Source organism: Piliocolobus tephrosceles, chromosome 1 (assembly GCF_002776525.5).
Source record: "Piliocolobus tephrosceles isolate RC106 chromosome 1, ASM277652v3, whole genome shotgun sequence".
Classification (NCBI taxonomy): Eukaryota; Metazoa; Chordata; class Mammalia; order Primates; family Cercopithecidae; genus Piliocolobus; species Piliocolobus tephrosceles.
In genome coordinates, this window is record NC_045434.1 from 164,762,748 (window position 1) to 164,789,836 (window position 27,089).

The following is a 27,089-nucleotide window of genomic DNA, read 5'->3' on the forward strand; positions in this document are numbered from 1 at the left end:
CGGAAGCTATTATTATGGAGTAAGTTTAATGGGTCGTGAATTTTGTGGAGAAAGGGAGGGTCTCTTGATGACTCTGTATGTACCAGCCCTGGACCTACTGGCTCCACAAGGAGTGCATTAGGCTAAATAGTTTTAGCCCATTGACTCTGGAGGTAACAACCCTAAAAGCTTCATTAAATTTCCGTGGGTGAGTGTCTGAAGCTAAGAGGAAAAAAAAAAAAAAAAAACCCAAAACAGAAAAGCACAAATCCATCGCATTAGCTTTGTTATTACACAACTGGAAAACAGAAGTGTAGCCCCCAAAAGAGTAAGGGTAAACTTTTTAAGGAAGGGTTGCTTGCCTCTTGCTTTCCTTTTCTGCACCTGGGTCCATTAGGGTGGTTTGTGTGCAGTGCGAATCTACACATTATCAACTTGATTTGATTCACCAGGCTCCTCTCTCCTCCTGCATTCAGGCCTCTGGAGACAGGTATGCCACACAACAGGGATTTCCTGGAGTTGAATCCAGTCTCAGGGTGGAAGAATGTTCAGAATGACCCAATCTTTTCTGCGACTTGGTGTTTCTAGGATCTTTGTAAGCTAGGACCCTAAGCAAGGAGCAACTGACTGTGTACTCGCTGGAGCCGCCTCCCGCACAGCTTCGGATCCGGAGTTAACCGCGGTCTGCATACTCTCAGGGGCGCGGGTCTTTTCCTAGGACGGAAACGTGACACATGCTAGCCTTCTCCCTCCCAACTTGCCCAACTTTGCCTGGGAAGCCGCAGTCAAAACAGGAGCCGCCGAGCCTGCGCTGGCGGCTGGGAGCGAGCGCCCCCTCCTGCCAAGGGGCGTGGGGGCAACATGCCCTCACAGAGACTCCCCTCGTGGTTTCGCCCATACAGGCACTCCGTATATTTGGGTATGCGTATGTTTTCGAGGCTTGGATAAAAGGGTAGACCCTAGAAAAAAATGAGAGGGGCCAGGCGGAGCTGCGGCCAGTGGTGGTGGTGATGGGGGAGAAAACACTGGATACTTTGTGACAACCCCCTCCCTTACCCTCTTCACGCTGGAGAGGCTGGGGCGGGGACCCCTCGCTCACGGCTTGTCTCTCCCGCTTCCACGCCGGGATGGAGAGAGAGCGCAGGGGCTCCAGAGGCGCGACTGCAAGCCGCGGCGCCCCCGCTCGCTCGCTCGCTCGTTCTTCCACCTCCTCGTCGCCACCGCGGCTCGGCTAAGCCCTCGGAGCCCGCTCAGGCTGCGCAGAGAGCGACCCGGAGAGAGCTGGAGCCGCGAGGCCGGGGCGAGGAGCGCACTACCAGGCGGCGGCGGCCGGGGAGCTAGTAGGTGAGCCGCGCCGCTGGGCGCGGGGCGGGTGCGGGGGCCGGCGGGGCGGGGGCCGCGGGAGGAGGCGGGTCCGCGCGGGTGGCGGTCTCCTCCCCCTACTCTGACGCGGGGCCCGTGGCTCCCGGGGAGGATGGACCCAGCTCGGCGCTCGCCCGGGCTTCCCCGGGCTGCAGAGCGCGCCTGAGTGCCGCCGCCCGCCGGGCATGGGTAGCCGCTTTCTGGGCGGCTGCGGCAGCGGAGGAGGATGCTCTGGGCTAGGCGAGGTGAGGCGCGGCGGGGGCGCGCGGCAACCCTTGAGTTCAGCGCGTCAGGTGCCCCGCGACGACGCGGCGCCGGGGAGCCAGGAGGCTTCGCTGGGGCCCCGGGCGCGGAGGAGGGCTCCTGGGACGCGCCACTCAGCAGTTTGGCTAGGGGTGCTGCGAGGATGGCGACTGCAGCAGTTTTTCGCCTTCTCTCTCCACTTGCTGGAAGGAAAGGGGCGACTTCTCTTTCTCTCTGCCGCCCCCCACCCCCGCGCCCGTGTCTCCCTACTTCTGACCACGCGCGATCCTGTCTCCAGACTTGTCCACCCTTGACACGCGTCTCTCTCCAAGACCCCTTGCGCCCTCTTTCCTCCTGCGATCTTGGCTCTGTCCGTCCTCGAGCCTGCCTTCTCCCGCTGTCCTGGGCTCCCGAAACTCCCTCCCTGCCTCTCCGGTGGCCAGACCCTTTTCCTCACTCGGCCGAACCCCGTTCTCACTTCCCTACTCATCGGTAGCTAGGTTCGGCTTCGACCTCTCGAAAAACCGACTCTATCCCAGTAATCCCAGCCCTTTCGCGGGCACTGTGAGAACTGGATCCCGCGTTCCTCGGACCCGGCCTTTCTTCGGATCTTCTGTGGACTCTGTTCTTTGCCGCTCGACCCCCTCCATTCACTCCCCAGCACCCCCCTGCCCCCACGCCCAGTTAGTCCCCTCCCCAGTCCGCCTCTCTTCCGCGCCTCTCTTCCTTCTCTCTGCTCCAGACGCTCTGACTTGGATGCAGAGAGCTCAGTTTTTTTTTTTTTTTTTTCCTACCAGGGAAACTTTAAATCTCTGTGGTTCGGCTCATAAGGCAGGCACACAAGAGGGTGTCAACCGTCGAGAGAACCCAGAGGCAGGGAGTCCGAGATGGGGGGAGGTCGTGTCGCGGCGTCTGAAAGGGGCCACTGGGTGAGTGTACAAAGTAAATTTCAAAACCAGGGTGACTGCTGCAGTCAGGACTCTGCCTCCGCTGGCTGCGTCCCGGGGAGTATTATTGTGACTCCTGGTGGGAGGGCGCATCTTTTCTCTGCACTTTTTAAGGCGCTTTTTCTTTTCTCTGTTTTTGTTTTTTGGTGGTGCTGGTGGGCCTGATGGGGGCCAGTGGGCACAAGGGAACGCTGCCTGGAGAGGCGGACGCCACTTGGCTGCTCCCAGACCTGCCAGACTGTGTACGTTTCACTCCGTGTGAACTACCCCCAACCCCCCACTGCATCGCACAAGTCCTCATTGTTGGGGGTCTGCTGGGGCACTTCCGCTTAGGCTGGGAGAGTCTGAAGGAATGGCGTGGGGGTGGGGAGGCCGGGGGCGCTTGGCGACCGCTCGGCTCTCGGCGGCGGGCGGAGTGGAGAGCGCCACGGCGCGGGCATCTGTGCGCTCCGGTGTGTGTGTGTCGCGAGGCTGGGGTGCGCGCCCGCGTGGGTCGGTGTCTGCGTGTGCGTTTGGATGTCGGCACACGCCTGTGTTTAACTCCGTTAGAAAGAGGGGTGAGTGCAGAGCTTGCGGTAGCGAGAGCGCCTTTCTCCGCCCGGGAGCTGGACGGGGGCGAGCCCGTCTGCGAGCTGGATGCTCCAGTGCAGCTCCTAGCCAGCCAACAGGGACCTGGGCGAGAATCCGCGCCGTCCTTTCCACCTCCTTCCTGCTCCCCTCCTGCTGGCCAGTTAAATACACTTTCACAGTGTTGATAGTTTTGAATAAAGGCCGTGTGGGGATTCCACTACACTTTACAACACTTAACGTTTTCAAGTAATCATATAAATTAAAGGTGGCTTAAGTTCAGAACCTCCTAATTATCCAGTTCACATTGGTACATTTATGTGCCAATTATAGGTCTTTGAGAAATCCATAAAATTATAAACCATCCCCACCCCTTGAATTAGCACCCATTGTTTTTGTGATCTCCGTGATGAGTGATTCTGGATGGCACCGGAACTGCGCAGGCACGAAGATAGATGGGGGTTCGGAGATGTCAGAAGGAGTAGGGCCCCCCCCGCCACCCCCCAACTCTTTCACTCCCTATCCTGACAAGGCTTGGTGACAGTTCTGGGAACCGAAAGTGATCAAAGATTTTCTTGATTTCCTATTGAGAAGGGCGACCTAATCAAAGCTGTATAAAAGTCAACTTCTAAGCAATCAGAAATTGTCTGCTGACGTCCTTGATTGAAACCCCAGCATTCAAATGGAGTATTGAAGAACTCGCAGAAAGCTCTTTTGAAGCGCTATTGTTCTTTTCCATACACAGAGGCTCTCTTAAAGGTTTAGGAAGTTCAAAATGCAGTGGTTTGAAAGGACTGACTTTGTAACTATTTGGCAACGTTGGGAGGATCCGCAGGGATGAGAAAAGAGGCCGAGGTGGGAAGTGCAAATATGTTGTGACCATCTTCTTGGGAACGGTGCTGCTATCAAGTAGGAATTCAGTTCTACCCATCGAGTTGGCAGTTAAATCTCTTCTACAGCAGATTTAGAAGATGATTTTTAGTAGTTTTTATTTTTTAGTGGTTTGCTTAAGGTCTGAATAGGCATATCTGAAACGTTTAATCATGTTCATTGTAGTCAACGATAAAATCTGAATAAAAATTTCTTATTGTTGATGAAGCTCATCTCACAAGCTGTTTCACAGTATGTTTCATTTGCAAGACACACCATTGTGTGAGGCTGCCGGGAAGAGATTGTATCACGTATTGTTCATTTTCTCCTCCCAACCCAGAGAGGAATATTCTTCTTCATTCCCCTTTGCCCTCCAAAGTAATTTTTCTTAAATGGGTGAGTGTTTGGCTTGGTACCTGATAGTACCCATCTAAAAAATTGCATTTGGTAGATTTAGGGTGCTTGGAGCCACCCTGCAGGCGGATGAAGAATCTAATGGAGGCAGCATTTCATTTTGATAATTCACTCAAGTCAAACATTTTGTTTTTGCTGGGATTTAATCCTTCTCTCAAACTAATAAAGCAAACAAAGCAAGAAAATCACAGTTGATGTCTTTTAGATGGCACTTTAAAAATAGTATAAATTGAAGGGTATTGTCAGGAACTTTAAATGGTATTTAGGACTTACTGAGACAAAGAATACTCAGTGGTTGAGTTAGGCAGTTGAGGATGAATAGCTTAACCTCTCACAACCTTGCTTTCATCATCTGCAAAACGGACCATATTACCTACCTTGTGGGTCTCGGAGCAGTTTTATGGGGAAAATCATATGATTGGGTGCTTTGGCACATAGCAGGATTTCAAGAGAATGATAACTCTTAGTAATAGACAGCATGGAATTCTGTTCAAGAAGGTGGATGGTATTTGGAATGGGAAGACCAGGATTGAATCCAGCTACTTCTGACTTTGTGATGTTTGGCAAGTCACCTTTCATGTTAATGAAAAAGAATAATTAACCTTTATGGAGTGCTACTAAGAGTCAGGAATGCTTCTAAGCACTTTACACATACTCACTTATTTAATCTTTAGATAACCCTAGGATGTGGATACTTGTATTCTCATTTGCATTAGCTAGATAAGGAAACTGGGGCACAGGAAGATTTGGTAACTGGCCTGAGATTACATAGCAAATAAGGGATGGAACTAGCATTTAAACCCAGCCATTCTTGTTCCAGGGTCTGTCCTAACCACTGTTATGCTGCCTCTGAGTGAGGAAGTGATCCCAGCTAGCTCCCAGGGTGTAAAATTTAATGGAGAATAATGAAATAGTAAGACTTCTATAGGAGCAAGCTGCGTATTTCCCCATTTTTAGATGCTAGCCACACAAAATGGGTGTTACCTTATTATCAACAGGGAATGGGACAATGATAGGCATTTTGAACACTTGTGACTCTGTGGCAGTTTCTATCAGGCATTGTTAGTACTGGTTCACATCTGGTTACTCTGTGAAAATGTTTATTAATTAGGTAACAATTAGTAAATAATTGTTTAGGCAATTAGTAATGCAGAAACAGCGTTACTGCTTTTCTCAGTTACTAGCTGTGGTCAGCAGAGATTCTCAAACTAAAAGGTGGTATAGCAGGTGGTAAGGAGTCTGGACTTGGTTTCTGGCCTCCCTGGCTTCAGATCTCAGCTCCACCAGCCCCGCAAGCTGTGTGGCCTTGGCCAGCTAATCTACCTTCTCTGTGCTTTAGTTTTCTTTATAATGAAATAACAGTACTTACCTCATAAAATTATGAAGATTATAGGAAGTAACACAAAGTGCTTAGAATAATACCTAGCATGAACAGTTACTTAGCTATTAGTGTTACCTTTCTTTCTTTTCTTTTTTTTTGTTGCCCAGGCTGGAGTGCAATGGCACAATCTCGGCTCACTGCAACCTCCACCTCCCAGGTTCAAGTGATTCTCCTGCCTCAGCCTCCCGAGTAGCTGGGATTACAGGCATGCATCACCACGCCCGGCTCATTTTGTATTTTTAGTAGAGACAGGGTTTCTCCACATTGGTCAGGCTGGTCTCGAACTCCTGACCTCAGGTGATCCGCCTGCCTCGGCCTCCCAAAGTGCTGGGATTACAGGCGTGATCCACCACACCCGGCCTAGTGTTATCTTTCAAATGAGATAAAAACCCATCCCCTAGATAATGAAAAAGTTTTCTATCATTGATATTCTGAGAGTTATGTATCCCAATAGTATCTGGTCTATCTTTAGGAAGAGATACATTTTAGGATTTTAGGCAAAGTTTTTTTTTTTTTTTTTAATTGGAAATATTTCCTTACACATTTTGGCTGTTTGTGAAGAGGAGTTGTGGAAGTACACATCATGTTAAAATTTCCATGCCATTTTACTTTTCCACAGTTATTCTGAGGAAAGTAAAATGACTTTGACTGAATTCTAGAGGTGTGTTTGTCAACTCTCCTAATTTACAGATTGAAAGAATATTAGACTTGCAGAGATACGTAACTTTATAGCTGAGAGGCACCTTCGCAACTCGGGGTTCTTGGACTCCTTGTCCAGTGCTCCTTTCACTAGACCAGATTGTCTCCTATACCAGGATAGAGACGTGGCTTGAAAATATAAATAAAACTTGGCAGAGAAGGTGTTGTCAGGCTAAGAGCATGAGCCAGCTAGACATTCTGTACTGAAAAAAGCATGTCAGTAGGAAAAGAAAACCCCTCCTCTGGTATGTGCATTTATATCCATGAAAACTCGCACTGAACTGAATCTGTGAAATGCATATCAGGATATGAACTCGTGTAAAAAGATGAAAACAACTCATTAATCAAATTAATCATGTGGATATTTCCCTTGGATTGGAGAGCAAATGTTCAGGTTTCTTTTTCTTTGACATGTTCTTTTTATTTTTCTTCCATTTAGTCTTCAGATGGGGGAAGGTTTTGGTTCAGGAATTATAAAACTCCTCTGGCATCTATTTTATGAAATATGTAGCATATTCTATTGGAAAGAAATTGCCAGCTTGCTTTTATTATTATTATTTTATTTTATTTGAAGCTGACATATAACCAATCTGCAATGCCACTGGGGGAGTCTCATAAACAGAAAGGAAAATAGAAATAAAATTCTGCTGAATAGAAGAGATGACAGCTAAAATGATGAAAATTTTGTGGTGGTGAAGGCGGGCTGTCTAACTTAGGGTATAAAAATAAGGGGATGGGCCCTCTCAAGTAGTTGTAGGTAGTTTAGCATGAATTCAAATCGGCCATCTTGACCACCTACAGTGAGTCTTGCAAATTACCAACCCCAGGTCTCTGCTCCGAGCTTCATATTGATTTACGATTTTCTTCGTTGGTCAGTCATCAACAAAGCTCTTGAATGAACTCATGATCTGTTTATTTGGTATCCGTCAGTTCAGGCATCTCTTTCTTTGCTCTTTCTTTGTCTCTGTCTTTCCTCGTTTCTATCTCAGTCTTTGTCACATTCAGTCTTTATGTCTCTTTGTTTTTATTCTTATTAGTGTTGCAATTGAAAATAATAGAAAAGCTGTGAATATGCATTGAGAGCATCTGGGAAATTGAGGAACAAAATTCTGGTCATGCACATAAACATCACTTCTATGTCCATTCAACAAATGTTTACTGAGCACCTACTTTGTGCTTGGCTCTGGCTCTGTGCTAGGCATTGTGAAGAGTACCAAGATGCAATTGTGCAGTTTCCCATCTAGGGACCTGGTTTTATGCATAAATAACTGTTACAGCAGGAGATGTGCTATGGAAAATATCTATACAGCTATGGAACCTTCTGGAGGTGGTAATTTACTCTACCTGGAGAAAGGAAAGCTTGGGGATGGCTTCATTTCACCTAGGTCTTGAAGGTTGACCAGGAGTTTCTCAAGGCTTACAGGCGCTTCAGACTGATAGGACTTCATGGACAAAGTGAGGCGAGCATGAAGGATGGTTATTGGCTTAGGGATGGGCATACTTGGGTAGAGTGGTAATGTAGAACATGCATCAAAATGGGTTTTTTAATAGAGCATTTTCCAAACTGTGTCCCAGGAAACACTAATGTCCCCTAATATCATTATGAATATTTCAGAAGGAAGAGGGCTCGGAGGGAAAAATAAGTTCCATGTCAAACATTTTTGGAAAGTATTGAATTACATATCCTATTCTTAGTAAGATGTGGTATTTACTGATCTGTTAAAGGTTCAGAGATTTTCTGCACTAAAGTCATTTAACTCATGAAGAATTTTAAAAATTCATTTGCCATAGAGCCTTTGCTTTCAAGTAGCATCTCTCAGTGTCTTATGAAATAGATTGGGAAAAATGTAGAGAATCACTTAAGCTTTTTAAGAGTAGTTTTCATTCTATCATGAAAATAATGTGTGTGATTTGAAATGTAGGACGTGATATTTAACCCGTTTATGCCTAGTGTTCCTTTATTGGAATGCTAAGCTTGTGGGCGTTATTTATATCCTACTGCTCAAGGTCATCGCCAAAGTCTGATTTTTCACAAAAAACAATTTGCAACCTGTGACATAAATGAGTTAAGACACACGAAAAGTATAAATAACAATATAATAAAAAGTTTTGGCCAGGTGCGGTGGCTCACTCCTGTAATCTCAGCACTTTGGGAGGCCGAGGTGGGTGGATCATGAGGTCAGGAGATCGAGACCATCCTGGCTAACACGGTGAAACCCTGTCTCTACTAAAAATACCAAAAAAATTAGCTGGGCGTGGTGGTGGGCGTCTGTAGTCCCAGCTGCTAGGGAGGCTGAGTCAGGAAAATGGCGTGAACCCGGGAGGTGGAGCTACTCCACCCAGGGTGACTGAGCAAGACTTCGTCTCAAAAAAAAAAAAAAAAAAAAAAATTTGTATCTACCACTCAGCTAATGAAATAAAGCCAGACAAACACAGTTGAAACCTCCTAGTAACCTTTCTCTGATCATATGTCCCCTTCTCTTGGCAGACATAGTCACTCTCCTAAATTTGATAATTCTTTTGAATATATTTTTCCAGAACAAACCTAAATAATTCCATTGAATTCTCATTCACTTTCTGGCTCATCACTATATCTATAATAAAAAGAAATGGTATTTCGTCCAATAATTTTCCTGAAATAAAGGACATTTATAAACTGTCTAGCTAGTCACTACATAGATAATAAGAAAGAAATAGTATTTGCCTAATAATTATACTGGAATAAAGGACATTTATGAACTACTTAGGGGAAGGAAATGTAGCTTCCCTTTTTAACTCTGGTGTCTGGAATGTAGTAGATGCTCAATAAGTTTCTGCTCAATTGAATTGAATTAAATGTGTTCAGTCTCGTGTGGTTCATTAAGTTAATTTGGGCAAAAAGATTAGGGTAAATTAATTGTTTTCCATAGACAATATTGAAATTCTTTGTGATCAGTGGACTTGAAAATCATTTTTTATTTCAGTTCTTTATTTTGTAATCTAGATTTGGGAGTGAATTATAATAATTATCTGTTGAAAGTCATTTCTGTGTTTTATTGACATCTCTTAAAATCATTAACAATAACTACTTATCCAAATCTGTCCTATTAAAACAGTTGATTCACTAGAACTATCTACCTTCATTATAGGAAAAATTATAAATGTAACTGCTTTCATCCAAAGAGGAAATTTTAAAATTACAATGCTGTGTAATTACTCACTACCCTGACATGAAATGCATTGAAAGTTTATGAGGTTCCATTCCTTGGGCGTCCCCAAGAAATAACTTACTATCAGTAACAGAGTGTTATTATTAGATACTATCATGCCAACAGAAGCATCTCTTTTGATATATGCAAGGGACATCTTCTTGAAAAAGTTTGCCTTAAACATAAGTCATATGTGAGTGAAATTTTCTTTTCTTATTGTCTCAGACTATATTCATATATTATGGTATATATGTGAACATGTAGAGTGAATGGCAGAATATTGGTGAAGAATGCGTGATACAATGAGTGAGAGGAGAAAGGAAATGGAAGACTCACAGGCTCACAGTGGCAAGCTTTTGGTACAAAATCGTGGCTGTGTGGGAGACAGTAGATTACCTTCTCTTGTGGGGTGAGAAGTTGATCTACCCCAGGGTTTTCTATCCTTGTTTTCACTGATATATATTTCTCCTGGCAGTTTTTGGAGTAGCAGTTAAATCCCAGCAGTTAGCAGAACAAGAGTGAACTTTGTAGTATGAATGATCATAAACATAGAAAAACACTGCACAGAGGGTAAGGAAGAGATGCTGTACAATCCTATTCCCTGGTGATGGTGTAGCAGTGCCTATAATGATGGCATGTGGTGGTGCTTGTCTTGAATTGCAGGCCATATTATTCTGAGCAGTATTATATGTCTTAGGACATATGTAACGAAAGATCTAGGTATAAGTCACATCCATTCAAATATACTCAGGTTAAACCAGTAGTGCTAGTAATCTAATTGTGGACAAAGTCAAAGATGGGCCAACCATATGCTGAATCTGAGCTATGGCATGTATTGTCAGAATATAGTTCCAATAAATGCAAAAAGGTTATTTATGCCTTGGGAAGCTGAATAGATTTATAGGCCACATAGAAGTTGGATTTTTGCCAACCTTCTGCTATCTAACTTCTTAATTTTAATGTAGTTGAATTTATCAATCTTTTATGGTTAGCACTTTCTGTGTCTTGTTTCGGAAAGCATTTTTTTTTCCACCCTGATATCATGAAGATATTCTCCTTTGTTATCTTCTAAAAGCTTTATTGTTTTGTTTGCCTTTCAAATTTAGGTTCTCTAATCCATGTGGAGTGTGTGCGTGTATGTGTGTATGTGTGTAGTGTGAGGTAGGCATTTATTCTAATTTTCTTGCATATGGAAAAATAATTTTCCTGGAACTTAGAGTCAATTTCTAAGCATAAGTTTTAGCCACTCTTTTGCCCTAACCAAATTTTATTATAGCTTTTTTAATGAACCTTGGTATTGGCCAGGACACATCCCTAAAAGTGTCCTTCTGCAAAAGTGTCTCAAGAGTGTCTTGGCTTTTCTTGGTCCTTTTTCTTCCATATACGTTTTATAATCATCTTTCTTTTCTTTCTTTCTTTTTTTTTTTTTTTTGAGACGGAGTCTCGCTCTGTGGCCCAGGCTGCAGTGCAGTGGCCGGATCTCAGCTCACTGCAAGCTCCGCCTCCCGGGTTTAGGCCATTCTCCTGCCTCAGCCTCCCGAGTAGCTGGGACTACAGGCGCCCGCCACCTCGCCCGGCTAGTTTTTTGTATTTTTTAGTAGAGACGGGGTTTCACTGTGTTAGCCAGGATGGTCTAGATTTCCTGACCTCGTGATCCACCCGTTTCGGCCTCCCAAAGTGCTGGGATTACAGGCTTGAGCCACCACGCCCAGCCCCATCTTTCAAGGTTTCTCAAGAATACTGTTGAGATTTAATTTGAGTTTTGTCGAATTTATAGACTGATTAAAAGATAATGCCGTCATTAGGACATTGAGCCAAAGTCTTTCTACCCGTAAATACAGTAACTCTTTCCATTTATTTGGTTCTTATTTAATGTCTTTCAATACAGTTTATAATTTTCATCAAAGGGCATACACTCTTTTTAGCTTAGTTTTAGGTGGTTTATATTTTTGTAATTGCCATTGTAAATGTTATCTTTAAAATTATATTTTCTAGCTATATATTAATTTTCATTATATGCTACCTGTATTTCTTATTCTAAATGGCGTATAGTCAGGAGAGGAGGAAAACCATGGGTGGTTTTTTTTTTTTTTTTTGAGACGGAGTCTCGCTGTGTCGCCCAGGCTGGAGTGCAGTGGCCGGATCTCAGCTCACTACAAGCTCCACCTCCCGGGTTTACGCCATTCTCCTGCCTCAGCCTCCCGAGTAGCTGGGACTACAGGCGCCCGCCATCTCGCCCGGCTAGTTTTTTGTATTTTTAGTAGAGACGGGGTTTCACCATGTAGACCAGGATGGTCTCGATCTCCTGACCTCGTGATCCACCCGTCTCGGCCTCCCAAAGTGCTGGGATTACAGGCTTGAGCCACCACGCCTGGCCACCATGGGTGTTTTTGAATGCTTACTATTAAATAAATTCAGGCATCCATGGGAGATATGGCTGGTTCCATTCCAGACCACTGCAATAAAGAGAATATTGCAATCAAGAGAGTCACATAAATTTGTTGGTTTCCCAGTGTATATAAAAGTTATGTTTACACTATACTGTAGTCTGTTAAGGGTGCAATAGCATTATGTAAAAAAATCAATGTACATACCTTAATTGAAAATACTTTATTGCTCACATATGCTAAATGATCAACTGAGCCTTCAGCAAGTCATAATCTTTTTGCTGGTGGAAGGTTTTACATCAATATTGATGGCTCCTGACTGATCAAGGTGGTGGTTGCTGAAGATAAGTACGTGGGTCAGTTTCTTAAAATAAGACAATAATGAAGTTTGTCACATTGATTGACACTTCCTTTCATGAAAGATTTCTCTATAGCATGCAATACTGTTTGACAGCATTTTACCCACAGTAGAACTTTTTTCAAAATTGGAGTCAGTCCTCTCAAACCCTGACACTGCTTTATCAATAAGTTTATGTAAATCCTTTGCTGTCATTTCAACAATCTTCACAGCATCTTCACTAGGAGTAGATTCCATCTCAAGAAACCAGTTTCTTTGCTTATCCATAAGAAGTAACTCCTTATCTGCTAAAGTTGTAGCATGAGATTACAGCAATTCAGTTTCATCTTCAGGCTCCACTTCTAATTCTAGTCCTCTTGTTATTTGTATCACATCTGCAGTTCCTTCTTCCACTGAAGTCTTGAATCCCTCAAAGTCAGCCATGAATCAGCTTCTTCCAAACTTCTATTAATGTTGATATTTAGACCTCCTTCCATGAATCACAAATGTTCTTAATGGCATCTAGAATGATGAATTCTTTGTTTTTTTGAGATGGAGTCTTGCTCTGTCGCCCAGGCTGGAGTGCAGTGGCGTGATGTCGGCTCACTGCAAGCTCTGCCTCCCGGGTTCAAGCCATTCTCCTGCCTCAGCCTCCCGAGTAGTTGGGACTACAGGCACCCGCCACCATGTGCAGCTAATTTCTTTTTGTGTTTTTAGTAGAGATGGGGTTTCACTGTGTTAGCCAGGATGGTCTCAATCTCCTGACCTGGTGATCTGCCTGCCTCGGCCTCCCAAAGTGCTGGATTACAGGCGCGAGCCACTGCACCGGTCCAAGAATGATGAATTATTTACAGAATATTTTAATATTGCTTTGCCAAGATCCATCAGAAGAATCACTATTTATGGCAGCTATAGCCTTATGAAATGTATGTCCTAAATAATAAGACTCGAAAGTCAGAATTACTCTTTGATCCATGGGCTGCAGAATAGATGTTTTGTTAGCAGACATGAAAACAACGTTTATCTCCTTGTATGTCTTCATTAGAACTCTTGGGTGACCAGGTCTGTTGTCAAGGAGCAGTAATATTTTGAAAGGAATCTGTTTTTCTGAGCAGTAGGTCTCAACAGTGGACTTAAAATACTCAGTAAACCAAGCTGTAAACAGATGTTCTGTTAATCAGGCTTCATTGTTCCGTTTTTAGAGCACAGGCAGAGTAGATTTAGTACAATTCTTAAGGGCCCTAGAATTTTCACAATGGTAAAGTAGCCAGCTGCATTCATCCCTAACAACAGAGTCAGCCTGTCTTTTGAAGCTTTGAAGTCAGGCATTGGCCTCTCCTCTCTAGCTGTGAAAGTCCTAGATGACACCTTCTTCCAATATAAGGCTGTTTTGTCTACATTGAAAATTTGTTTTGTAGTATAACGAAATTCATCCATGATCTTAGCTAATCTTCTGGATAACCTGTTGTAGCTTCTGTATCAGCACTTACTGCTTCACTTTTCTCTTTTATGTGACGGAGGTAGCTTCTTTCCTTATAATTCATAAACCAAGGTCTTCTAGCTTCAAAATTTTCTCTTGAGCTTTCTCACTTCTCTTAGCCTTCATAGAATTGAATAGAGTTAGGGCCTTGTTCTAGATCAGGATTTGGTTTAAGGAAAGACTGTGTCTGGTTTGATCTTCTATCCATACCACTAAAATTCTTTCCATATCCACTATCAGGATATTTCTCTTCCTTATCAGTCATGTGTTCACTGGAACAGCACTTTTAATGTCCTTTAATCTATTTCTTGTTTGCCCCAAGAAATAAGTGCTGGCAGCGAGCTACACAGAGTGGGTTAAGATCTTTTCCTTTGCATTCACAACTTGGCTATCTGGCACAAGAGGCCCAGCTTTCAGCCTTTCTGAGCTTTCAACATGCCTTCCCCACTAAGCTTAGTCATTTCTAGGTTTTGATTTAAAGTGAGAGACTTGTGACTCTTCCTTCCACTTGAACACATAGAAGCCATTGTGGGGTTATTAATTGGCCTATTTCAGTATTGCTGTGTCTCAGTGAATTGGGAGGCCAGAGGAAGGGGAAAGTAGATGGGGGAACTGCCAGTCAATGGAGCAGTTAGAAAACATACAGCATTTATTTATTAAGTTCATTGTCTTATGTGAGCATGGGTCATGGTGCCTGAAAGCAATTACAGTAGTTTCATCAAAGTTCACTTATCATAAATAATCATAATTAATATAATAATAATGAAAATGCTTGAAGCATTGTGAGAATTACCAAAATGGGACAGAGGCACAAAGTGAGCACCTGCTGTTGGAAAATGATGGTGATGGACTTGTTTGATGCAGGGTTGCTATAAACCTTCAATTTGTAGAAACATGCAATAACTGTGAAGTGCAATAAGGCAAAGTACAATAAAAGTAGGTATGTCTGCCGGGCGCGGTGGCTCAAGCCTGTAATCCCAGCACTTTGGGAGGCCGAGGCGAGTGGATCACAAGATCAGGAGATAGAGACCATCCTGGCTAATGTGGTGAAACCCTGTCTCTACTAAAAATACAAAAAATTAGCCGGATGTGGTGGCGGATGCCTGTAGTCCCAGCTACTCAGGGGACTGAGGCAGGAGAATGGTGTGAACCCAGGAGGTGGAGCTTGCAGTGAGCCGAGATCTGGCCACTGCACTCCAGCCTGGGTGACAGAGCGAGACTCCACCTCAGAAGACAAACAAACAAAGAAAAGAAAAGTAGGTATGTCTGTACTAGATGATTCACAGGCTCTCATTTGATACCTAGAAAAGCCTTAAGGAAAGGACTCTGGGTAACTTAGCACCACCCTTGACAGGTCACTGCCCTCCTTTGCAGCCTGATAGTGCAGAGGGCTTAAAAGGACATCTTTTGTCCCGGTAGGCCAGTGGGAATGTGGAGTAGGGAATGGAGCTAATGAGAGGGTGATCAACCAGGGTAGCCGCTAGTCACTTTGTTCAAGAGGCCAAGGTTTTTGAAGGACATCTCTGGCTTTCCTATGGAGAGAGAAGGGATCTGCAAAGGAGGGCACAGTTCCCTTCTGGTTAGACACCCTGTGGAGCGTGAATAACAGGCACTGGGGCCTGGGGGCCAGAGTCTGGCTCCTGACACACTATTCTGATATTTCGGGTAGTCCACAGTTATTTGGCTGCCCGATGGGCAAATTTTGGCTGGTTGCCCAGTTCTAGCTTGACTTTTCAGGCATATCTTAGGTCAGTGAATGTTATTCCCACTTTCACATGAGGAGCCACAGGCCTAGAGAAATGGAAAGATGAGTCCAGGTCATTAAGCAGAGCAGAGCTAGAATAGAGACCCAGGTCTCCTTGCACCCAAAGCAGTGCTCTTTCCATTTCATCACATGGACTTAAGGTCCTCAGATATACTATGTCAATAATATAGTCAAATACTGGCAGGGTTTTTGACTATGTGAGGAAGCACCATTATGTCTGGAAATTGTAACATGTATCTGTAAAAAAATGGGAGAGAGATATTTGGTGATTACTATCTGCCAGTTCTCTCTCTGTCTCTCTGGTGTCCCTTGTGCCATTAATCTTTCCATAAGTTCACTCTTAGTCTTTCTCCCCACGTTATTTTAGGATCCAGGGCATATATTCATTTCACTCCAAAAGTCATCCCTTATGACATCAGTATTGATAACATTTCAAATTCCTCTTCTTCCCTGAGCAAATGCTGTAACCCCTTTCCCCTTCTCTCACATTCTGTCATCAGCACATGTTTCATTGTGTTTTCTGGAATGAAGATAATATATACAGTACTAGTTTAGGTTGATATAAAAGAGATTGTCTCATATAACACAAGATTAAGGAAAAGAAAATGCAACCACTTGGTTAACCTCATACCACTCTATATTTTCTGTGTGCTGTCTGTGGGTTCATATGACTCAGGCTAGATATCATTCTGTATATATTTGACTGTTCAGAATGTATCAGTGGAGAAGGACGTCTTGATTTGTTTGAGAAGCCATAAATCAACATGACTAGGAGTAAGAGAGGCAGGGAGGAGGGGGACTTGGGGACTGGACTAGCATTGCTTTCTTTAAAAAATAAAGGTCATACAGCATAGGCTCAATCTAAGTTTGACACCTGCTTCTGCCTGACTTTCCAAGGTATGTTTCTCTTTCGTAGGCCTCTTGAGCACCGAATTGTGTTAAACACCATACTTCTTCATGTCTTCAATTGTTCTGTTCCACATCCGTTGATCTAGGTTCCTCTAAACATTGAGAGTTTTTGAAGACTACTATCTTGCAAAGTCAGTATAAACACTTGCTACGTTTAATTTTTAAAGTCTACCATCACTGTTTTCATTTTTTTCTTTTTTGCAGTAAAGGGGGAAGTGTCCCGTAGTTAACTATTTTGAGTCAATGAAAACAAAAGAAGAGTTTTCTACTCTGAGACACGCTTTTAATTTCTTATTATTCCCAAACTGTGCGTTTTCTTTATTTTCTTGTCCTTTTCTGTCCTGTCCTTTCATTCTTCCTTCCTTTCCTTTTTACCCTCCAGTTTTATTAAATCAAAGGAATTGCATGAAATCAAAAACAAAAAAGGCCTAAAGGTTTAGAGTGTGATTTTACACGTTAATAGAATGTGTTTCTTCTCTTTCTTGCATACATTTTTCAGTGGGGTAGGAAGTTTTTGAGTGTAGTCAAGAGTTGGACTTTTTTTTTTCTTGTTTTTTTAAGTGACAGAGTTTCGCTCTTGTTTCCCAGGTTGGAGTGCAATGGCATGATCTTTGCTCACCGCAACCTCCTCCTCCCAGGTTCAAGCGATTCTCCTGCCTCACCCTTCCTAGTAGTTGGGATTATAGGCATGTGTCGTCATGCCGGGCTAATGCTGTGTTTTTTTAGTAGAGGTGGGGTTTCTCCATGTTGGTCAGGCTGGTCTCGAACTCCTGACCTCAGGTGATCCGCCCACCTCGGCCTCCCAAAGTTCTGGGATTATAGGCCTGAGCCACCGCGCCTGGCCGAAAGGTGGACTTTTTAATTCCTTGTCAAATCCCATAGCATAGTAACACAAGTATTTGACATGTGTGATTGTTTACCTGGTGTATTATCTGATACTGGTTTAAAGTTACCCTACAGATTGAAACTCTGCCAGTCAGTATGTGTGGAGGGTAAAAGTGTCTCTCTGTGCTAACCCTGAACACACCCAAAGCCTAACAGCCACACTACCATGACTTCAGACAGAATCTCATACTTTTAATGACATGCTCTGTATCCGTGACAGCCAGGAGATCCATACTAGCTTAATAGGAAGAACTTAATATAAGAAAGCAGTTACAAAGGTGTTGGAAGAACTGAAAGTGTGATAAAGAAGTGAAAGACAGAGATTAGCAGTAGGAGGAAGCCAACCTACCTCTAGATCAGTAACACTATCTGCTTCGTCTATGGTATGACAGACCCCAGGAGGTGCAGCCCCCAGGAGGCAGGTGGAACCTTGGAGGACAAGCCACATGGGGAAAAAGGCCAGGAGTTGGACTGCCAGAGCATAGAAGAGTCTACATGGTGGGAGTGGGCACCACACATGGGTGCTCTGAAACCATGGAGGAGACTCCACCACTTCTAGGGGTGCTACCTAGAAACAGAAAGAGAAAAAGGGAGAGAAATACCCTGTCTTCCCCTCCTCCCCTCCTATCTTTTTCCAGTCTTTCCCAATGAATGAATCTAACTGGAAATCAGCTAACAAGGGCTCCTAAAACATGTGGTTAGGATCAACTTTCTGCAGCACTCCATAGAGCAGGGGAAGGGGCCAGGAGCGGATCTGAGAGATATAAGCAAAGGACCTGTTCATGGAGTGGGAAAATAAACCTCCAACAGAAATGTTTATTAATATCACGAGCTACTGAAAAATAACGAAGGGAGTCCCTTGCTGTTTGGGATTAGCTCCTCATTTCTCCTACCCTATCCCATCCATCCTGGCCCTTGCAGAAAATTGAGAGTGACTCAGCTGGCAGTGGACTCTGTATTGGCAAGGCAAGCTGTGTGAGTGTTGGGTGCCCAGGGAGTAGGGCAGCAGCAGTGCAGCCACGCAGTCCCTTTTCTGCAATTCCAGAATCTAAAAGGCTCTGAAACTCAGAAGATTTTGGCTAACTCATTTAGTGGTAAAACCTACCCTGACTTGAAGTGACATGAGGCTACTGAGTGATCCCCGTGAGTAGGAATAGTCATCCATTTGCTCCAGAAGCATTAATGAGTTTCATTACTGGGTGTCACCCCAAACCCGGGTAGGGCTATTACAGATAAAAGATAAATGTGGTATAGTATGTGCTGCCTTTCTAAAATCCAAAATAAAGTCTGCGTTATGAACACATTAGACCCCAGGAAATTTGGATAAGGGATTGTGAACCCGTATTTCAACATGAAGTAGGGAGAATGAATGGAAACGCAATGTGCTAGCTTGCAGGTCTCAGCAGTGCTTGTGTAAACATTACAGCTCTGGCATTCTTCAGTTCCCTGTCTCAGTCCCTGTAGCCTGACAGAACAACCCACTCATTCTGTAGAGGAGCAGACTTTGCTTAGGGAGGAGATGTGGGCACACAATATTGTAAAGTCACCAAGGAGTTAGTAGTGAAGTCAGAACCATTTATTTCCTCTTTGCTGTGCAACATGTTTGTTTAAGGTCTGACTCTTTGGTTCCTTTCAGACATTTAAATGCTCAATATTTAGATGTAATGAAGGAAGCCAGCAGGTGAATATCTAGGTAAATCCACATTCTAGCAGAGGTAATCTCACATTTGTGAAGTATTTCATATATGTACACACACACACATACGCACACACACACACACACACTTTATATATCTTCCTGTTCCATCTTCACAACAGTCCTACCAGACAGACAGGATGGGCATTCGTATCCCCATTTTACAGATGGTCAAATCAAGGCTTGGCTGATATAACTAGCTCTGTGACCATGGGCAAGACTCGTCACTCTCTGGGCCTCGGCCGAAAATTAAGTTCTTATAGGGTTGTTTTGTAAACCCAAAGAAGTAACATATGCAACACAATTGAGCTTATATCTGGTACTCAGTGACATGCCACAAAGGGTCATTCTTCTCTCCTTCAGCCTTTATCTTCAGACAGTGGAATGCAGTGCACAAAGTCACACCACTCTTCCCTTTGTAAAGGATCTGCCTCAGGATAGTCAAGAGAATTCAGTAGTTGAATGATAACTCTCTCTTTGCTTCCGTTTTTATTTTTTCTTTTTCAGTTTTTTAAGAGGAGGGGCTTCAACAAATGCCATCCTGTGCTAACTCTCTCTCCCTTCAAAAACTAGGTCGTGGTTTGCTGTGACCTTGGTGGTCTCTATTGTCTTCACGGGTTAGGAGACAGTTTGACATTTTGTTTACTCCAAATCCTACTGGCGCGGGGAAAACAGTCGCCACCACAAACACAATTTGCTGCAGAAAGCAACTTTATGTCTTGTGAGCACACATGGGACTTTATCATAATTCACTTTAGATGGGAATAATAAAATATTTTCTGAGTATTTTGCAAGATTAATAAAACTGCATTCTTAGGGAAAGTTTATTAATCCATAACTTACGAAAAACTCCAGAGGAAGGAGGTATGAGATACGTTCTGTAGGTAAAAATATCATGCATGTCACTGCTAGAATTGAATTCTGCATGCATTCTTCTGGTTACATTACCATTTGCTGATATGGTGGTGACTTTGTCTTGGACGTGATCTAAACAAGCAACTCTTTCATTTTATTTTTAAATTGGGAGGGTGTGAAGGAGTAGGTGGAAGCATAGAAAAATCACAGTCCACAGGATTCAGATCCTTTCTATCCTGTTGGCTGCATTTCAGCTACATTTGACAGAAAGGCATGTGTTTGGACACTGGCATCTTTGCATGCAAGCTGTGGGCACTGGGTCTCTGAGATCTGTCAAACGGAGATTGTGGTGCTGGTAGCAATGATGATGCAATGATGAAGATGATGGTGATGAGAAGGATAATGGCTACCTTAGCACTATTACAAGGAGTAATGATTTATGTGAAAGGGCTTTGTGCTCTAGCACTTCATCCACTTATTCAGTATTTATTGAGCTGCTGCAGGGTACTGGGCACAATGGTGAAATCCATGGACATCACCCTATAAAAGCCATAGACTTTTTCCCACAAGACCCAGGAATAGACAGGGAAGCACAAATGAACAAATAATAATGCGGTGGCTAAGTACAACCGAAGAGATATTTGTCGAAGTAAAAAATAAGATACAGGGATGAATTTTGCCAGAGTAAGAGTAAGGGAAGGTTAGTATCTTAAGTATTTTGAGGGTGCCTTGGGATTTTCTGGTGAGTCTTTCATGCATTAAGTCTGTTCTGAATACTGTGCTGGGCTCTGGGCTTACACGGTGAGGCGTGATGGAAACTATAGCTGCCCGCATGGGCTATTCTGTCTACAAGACACAAAATCAACGTTCTCCATCAGGGGACCGTGACAAAGTTGGAGACATGTGCCATCACATATGGGTAGTCCTAGGTAATTTAGTATGAATGGATCATAAAGTGGTGGGGTGACAGGAACCAGGGGAAATGAGGCAGGGAAGGTTTGCAGAGCAACTTCACAGAGAACCTTGTCACCAAGTGTTAGCAATGAGATTGTGGTTGTGTACATGGATGTGAAGTAGCCTTTACTTTGTGTAGCCTTCTCTGCAATTAACTTTATCCTATTGCCTGGGGTCAAACAATCTAAGAAGAAATATATTTATATTTATGACTACATAGATCTCCCTCATGTGCAAGTTCAGTCAGTATACCAACAGGTACGTCGGACCATTTTTGGTAAAGGAAAAAGTTTCTGCAGGATAGCTGAATGGTGGAAATTGGCCTTCATTTATTTCTGTGTATTTCCTCAATCCCACTGTTTGTTTTTCCTTATCAAACTCTTTTGTTATATGGCACAAGCTTCCGTGAAACCAGTGCCCATGGCAATTCTGGGGTGTTCTTAGCTGTTTGCTGGACAGCAGTGAAGTTTGTATCTGTCTAAGTCTACAGTTGCCTTAATTCAGCTTGTTATGTTCTGCTACCAAGGGCATATCCTTGTAGTGAGTCAAATGAGTAGTTTTAGGGTCTGTAATGACAGCATTCTGTGGCTTTCTCATTTAAGATTGAGATACCAGCCACTAAAATATGCACATTTCAAACCAGAGTGAGAACATGAGCGACTTAGTAGTTATTGTGGAATTCAGTGAATGTCATAAATATTTATTTATCTTTTTCATAGCTAGTATAAAAATGTTAGGATATAAAAAAGTTGTTCACGATGAAAACAACAGAAAATTCATTGGCTATACATCTTTTGAATGCGTGTGTCTCTTTGGGTTTTCATTAGTGTCTAGCAATATACTTTGAGAAATTAGATTTGCACAGAAGCTTCAGCAGAATATGAAAACTTCTAGTGTTCATAATTAACCCATTTTAAGCAAGGATCCATCGCATATAGCAGCCTTCTGTTAACCATGTAGTGGCTACACTCAAGTGTAATGAATTTTTCTTTCAGGATTTTTTTCTCAAGAAATTTCTTCTTCCTTGTTTTTTGAATTGGAAAAACACAAAAAAAAGCATAAAAGAGAAAAAGAAAGTCATATATATTTCAACTCAATGGCAATTGCTTTTCATATTTTCAGTTCTAGAGAGAAAGAGGCTAGGGTTTGAGGTCAGACCAGCATGGGTTTCATTTCAGTCTCCTTCATTCTCTTAATCTTGCCAAGTCTTAATTTTCTCATCTGTGAAACAGGAATAAAGATATCATCTATTTTATGTGCTATTTTGATTAATAAAACAGATATTGCATTAAGCATTTAGCACGTTGCTTGTCACATAAAAGCGTTTTTAAAATTAGCTATTATGATTATTTTCCTGTTTTTTGCTAGACATGTTTTACTTTATGAAATTTATTCTGTCAATACATTATTTTTTGTTAAAAACTCTCATTATTGCCATGTCTCTTTAAAAACAGTTTCTAAATGTCCTTTTAATAGTTTCTTAATATTTTTTACATGCCTGTATCATAATTTACCCTTCTTTTTGTCATCTTAAAGTCATCGTTAATTTTTTTTTAAAAAGTAAATAATGCTTTGATGTGTATCTTAACACTTCGATGAATATCTTCATTCAGTAATCTCTTGTGGCAGTTTGACTTCCTGGTTAGTATAGTGACTATATCCCCCTTCTGAATGGGCAGAATGACTGCCATCATTTTCCACTGCAACTTCTGACAATGATGGGAATGTTCTATCTCTGCGCAGTCCAATATGGTAGCCACTAGCACATGATTGTTGAGCATTTGAAATGTAGTTAGTGAGACTGAGAAACTGAAATTCTTTTTACGTTTAATTTTATTTAATGTTACTTTAAATAGCCTTGAGTAGCTAAAGGATCATATTGGACAGCATGGGCTTATATTGTTCTGGTTCAAAGAATAGAGTGAACTTAGGCTGGGATTTTGTTTTCCATACTGACATATCCATAAAAATTTGTGTTTCTTGGTGGTCTTTTAACCCCTGGTACAGTCTCAAGATACTATATTTTTCCTTTCTATACATTCTTTTAATTTTGAAGGAAGGTTGGTAGAGGGTGCCTCACATGCCTGCTACCATGTTAAGTTAGAGGCTTGAGTTTAGAATTTTGACTATATGTGGGCTCTTTAGGTTAATGACAAAAGTCTAGCTTATTCTGGCTTCAGTCTGCAAGGGAGTTTCCTGGCTCACATAACCAAGTCTGGGTGTAGCCTAGCTGCAGCTAGGGCTAGAGCCAAGAGCTCAATCAACTGTTTCCACATCACAGCTTTGCCTTCTCTGTGCTGGCTTTGTTAATAAGTAGGCTCTCCCCAAGCAGTGGCACTGATGGCCACCAACGATCCAGGCTCAAGTCCTACTAGTTTAGCAACCCTAGCAGGAGAGAGGGCTGTTTCCCAATGGATCCACAGAATGGCCTAAGGCTGGCTTTCACTGGACCTATTTTCATTCCTGAACCAGTCGCTATGATCAGATTTGAGGAGGCAGAATTCATACTGAATGGCCAGGACTGGACCTCTGCAGCCAGAGGGTGAGGTCAGCCCCACCAAATGCATGGACTAGAACTGGGATAAGAGAATGATTTCCCAGAGGAAAATCAGGGTGGGAAACGCATGTTTATAACAGTTGAATAATCTGACCTGTAACTTTGAAGCCTTCTTGAGTCTCCCAGTTTTCTTCTTGGGAAAGCCAGTTTGTTGGGCAGGGGTTGGGGGTGATGGGGGCTAGATTTTCTGTCCTGTGAATTCAATGTAATTCACATAGCAGGCTTCTATCATTTAATGGGACCATTCTTTTATTCAGAGGAAGCATCCTGGGATGCATCTTTCAATTATCAGAGCATTGGGATGTTTGGATTCTGTCTGGTCTTGCTCTGTCTGTGTTTATGACAGTATACTTGCAAGCTAATTTCTCCTCTCTAGGAAGTAGGTAACCATGCCCCAGAGAGTTAACAATGTAAGTAAATCGATGCATCTATTGTGATTATTTTTCTTTATGAATAAGGCAGAAGATATATTGCCTAAGCTCCTTCTTAGAAGGATCTGAATCAAAGCTGATGGGATTTGCATGTCAGACTCCAGATAATCTAGGAATCAGGTAGAGAGTGGGCACTTCAGTCCCCAGCTGGTGTATTGCAGCAGTATCTTGGGACTTATGGGTGTAATTAAACCATCACTATTAGTAATTACAAAAAAGGACTCACTGCCCTTAAACGTGACTGTGACATATCACATCTTTGTAAAAGCATGAAGCTATTTATTTAATCAGCAAAGTCCATGTAGAAAATGTTTTATTAATATTCCAATTTTCTGATTCAACCCTTTGTGTAATAAAATGTGGTGACTAAAACAGTTTCCTTTTTACTGCTCTTGCTCATCCTCATAAGAGAGGTTGAAATTTTGTAGTACCATTTATGCCAATTTTTTTTAAAACTCCCCAGCATAAAGCATATCAGCAAATTAATATTTCCTGACTACAAGATGAGATTGACCTCATAGGTATAAGTTCATTTCTTGTTCTAACATCTACTGTACCGTGAAATTAGAGGTCTTTTTCTTTATCTCTCTCTATATTTTTTTACTTCATTTTCATTGTGGCAAGAGTGCTAATATATCATCAACTTTTAACTAGTAAGTCACTATCGTATAATGGTGTCATTATGCAATGTCAGGAACACAGCTTACTTTTTCGTGTTGTTTCATTCCAACTGGAATCATAGAGAGGCCCTCCATGTTGAAAAGGGACCTAAAAGAGGAAGCTCAGTTTTAGCAAATCTCCATGGGCACCTCTGCTGAGTCATCTATGCTGAACTGAGTTACCTTTGTGCAGGCAAAAGAAATGAAGCCCTGGCAGGCTGTGTAGCGGAGAGTCCTAGGATAAAGTAGAACATACGGGTTCTCATCTCAGGTCGGTCAGAAAATCTGTCTGTCCTTGAACTACTGCCTTGGGCTCTCTGGACCTCCATATTCTCAATTGAGAAGAAAGGGTTTGGGTGGGTGATCGCTAAGATCCCTGCTCACTGTGTGATTTTATGCATACTGTGATGTTTTCATATCTTCATATCTCTGCAGTAATGCTTAATGACTATAGTTGGGAGTTGCAACTCTCTCAGAAGCCTTCCCAGACCTAAGCTCTCTCCATCTCTGTTCCTACTGTACTTTTGACAAATGACATTGTATATTAGAGTGGGTGTTTGTATGTGTGTTGTCTCCCTATCAGGCTGTAAGGGCAAGTATCTTTTCATATATGAAAGTATTTTGAATTATGCACTCAATAAATATTTAGCAACCACATGAATAAGCTACATTGCATTTTAGAGATCTTATAGGGAAAGAGAAAAACAAGATACAAATAGGTCTGAAAGGAGATTCCCATATAGTTGTTGTGAAATTGCTTATGTACTTATACCATGTAAAATAAATTCAGTCATTTCTTTGGGAGATTTCATCTTAATATATACGAAATGCCAAATTTTTACAGTTGAGGGTAGAGGTAAATCATTTCATGCACATAATGGAATGCTTTTATGCATATCTGATTATTTAGCACCTTATGGTAGGACCATACTATGTGACTAATCATGTCAAAATATGGCCTTTTTGGTGGTAAGTTTATTTCAGCACCTTTTTTTTTTTTTTTAAGAGAGAGCTTTCACCCTCCTTACTGATGTTTAGAGATTATTTTTGCATGGCCTCTGGGAAAGCTAGCCTGCAAAGCAAGACGATGTGAATACATCTCCCCAAATCAATGAGAATTGTGCTGTCCTCTAGAAAATTAGGTTTGAGCCACATCAACGTCAGTGCCTGAGATGGAATAAATCCCATTTCATGATTGCTCTGTGTATGACTTGTGTAATGTGTCTAGATGGGCACAAGCTATGATTGCTTCTCTCTCCCCAGCATTACTAGATGCTAATGCAGTGTATTTGTGTGAGAATTCTCTCAAATAAACAGGCCAGGCTACATGAGATCATTTATGGCCTGCACTTGAGAGGCCTCTGTGGAATAGTGTAAGATGTTACTATTAACCAGAAACAATGTGAAAAATACTTTTTTTGGTTTGTTCAAAAATAAAAAATAGAAAAAAGGCTGTTACTGACATGCAGTGCTTGAATAATCCTGCCTCGTGTAGTGTCATGGTAGGTCCACCATGGTTGTATTAGTGGAAAGAACCATCTGCTTTGCACTTCTTATTGGGAGTTCATGGACAGGCAGGTACCTCTCATAAACTTTGTTCATTCAGCCACTTGAAATAAGCCATGTGGCTTGTGTGCCAAGCAACATTTGAGTAACGGATGTTGGGAGTGTTTAGATAGAAAGAACTTCATAGACTGAACCTTTTGTTTTTTTTAATTTTCTCTCTAACTCAGAGGTTAAATATTAACCTGAAAACTCAATGCTGCGATATGAATGCGCTGTATGTTTTTTGCATGGACTTGCAGACACTCACTAATGGTGTTGCCAGTCTCCAGCAGTTCATATTGGGAGGTGAGCTTTCACATGGACAAGCCTTTGGCATTGCCAAGTAGTAGTGCTATTACAAGTTTTAAAGACATTTAGATGATAATTCCAAAGGTCCTCTTATCTCCAAATCCATTGGAAGCTACCTGTAATTTCAATGCAGTGAGTGCTGGGCATAGGTGGCCATTCAGTGAGTGACTACCGCAAGCTTTGGGAATATAAGACAGGCTATTCTAATCCAGCTGAACCCATATAGAGCAATTATCATTTTCACTCTGGCTCCCAATGCCTTAGATTTACTGGGTCTTCATTGCAAGGCAGGAACCTTGGAGTTAATTGAGTTCATATGGACTATTATGGCTGGAGCTGATGCATATGATTTTTCTCTTTTGAATATGAATGATCAGCTTCCATGGGAAAGCAACAATAAATTCAGTCCAAGCTGTGTAGCTTACTAGCTGTATGACCTTGGACAAGTCACTTTACTTCTATCATCTCATTTTTCTTATCTGTAAAATGAAACCTTCTTACCAGTGACATTCTAAGATATATGGATAAGATTCTGGTTTTTAAAATGTGCTTGCTAGACCAGTGAGCTGGTGAGAGGCATTTCGGTCGTGTGTACTCTACAGATTACTGGGATTCTTCAACTTGGCCACCTTCTAAAGCATTTACTTACTGTACAAGCAAATATGCCTGT

General features: G+C 42.4%; 1 protein-coding gene across 7 annotated transcripts in view; it reads left to right on the forward strand.

Moving 5' to 3' along the window:
• Positions 1–27,089, forward strand: part of DAB1 (DAB adaptor protein 1) — a 1,195,266-nt gene that overhangs the window by 765,161 nt on the left and 403,016 nt on the right. For 2 of the 7 annotated variants that reach the window (XM_026454157.1, XM_023187695.3), the window contains exon 1: positions 1,456–1,586. The exons of 2 other annotated variants lie outside the window; for them this stretch is intronic. The gene's annotated coding sequence lies outside the window, so the exon portion shown is untranslated. Of the gene's footprint in view, positions 1–646; positions 899–1,455; positions 1,587–2,325; positions 2,514–27,089 lie in introns of those variants that run through there. 3 more of the 7 variants (XM_023187675.2, XM_023187686.2, XM_031934011.1) reach the window with 3 other exon arrangements.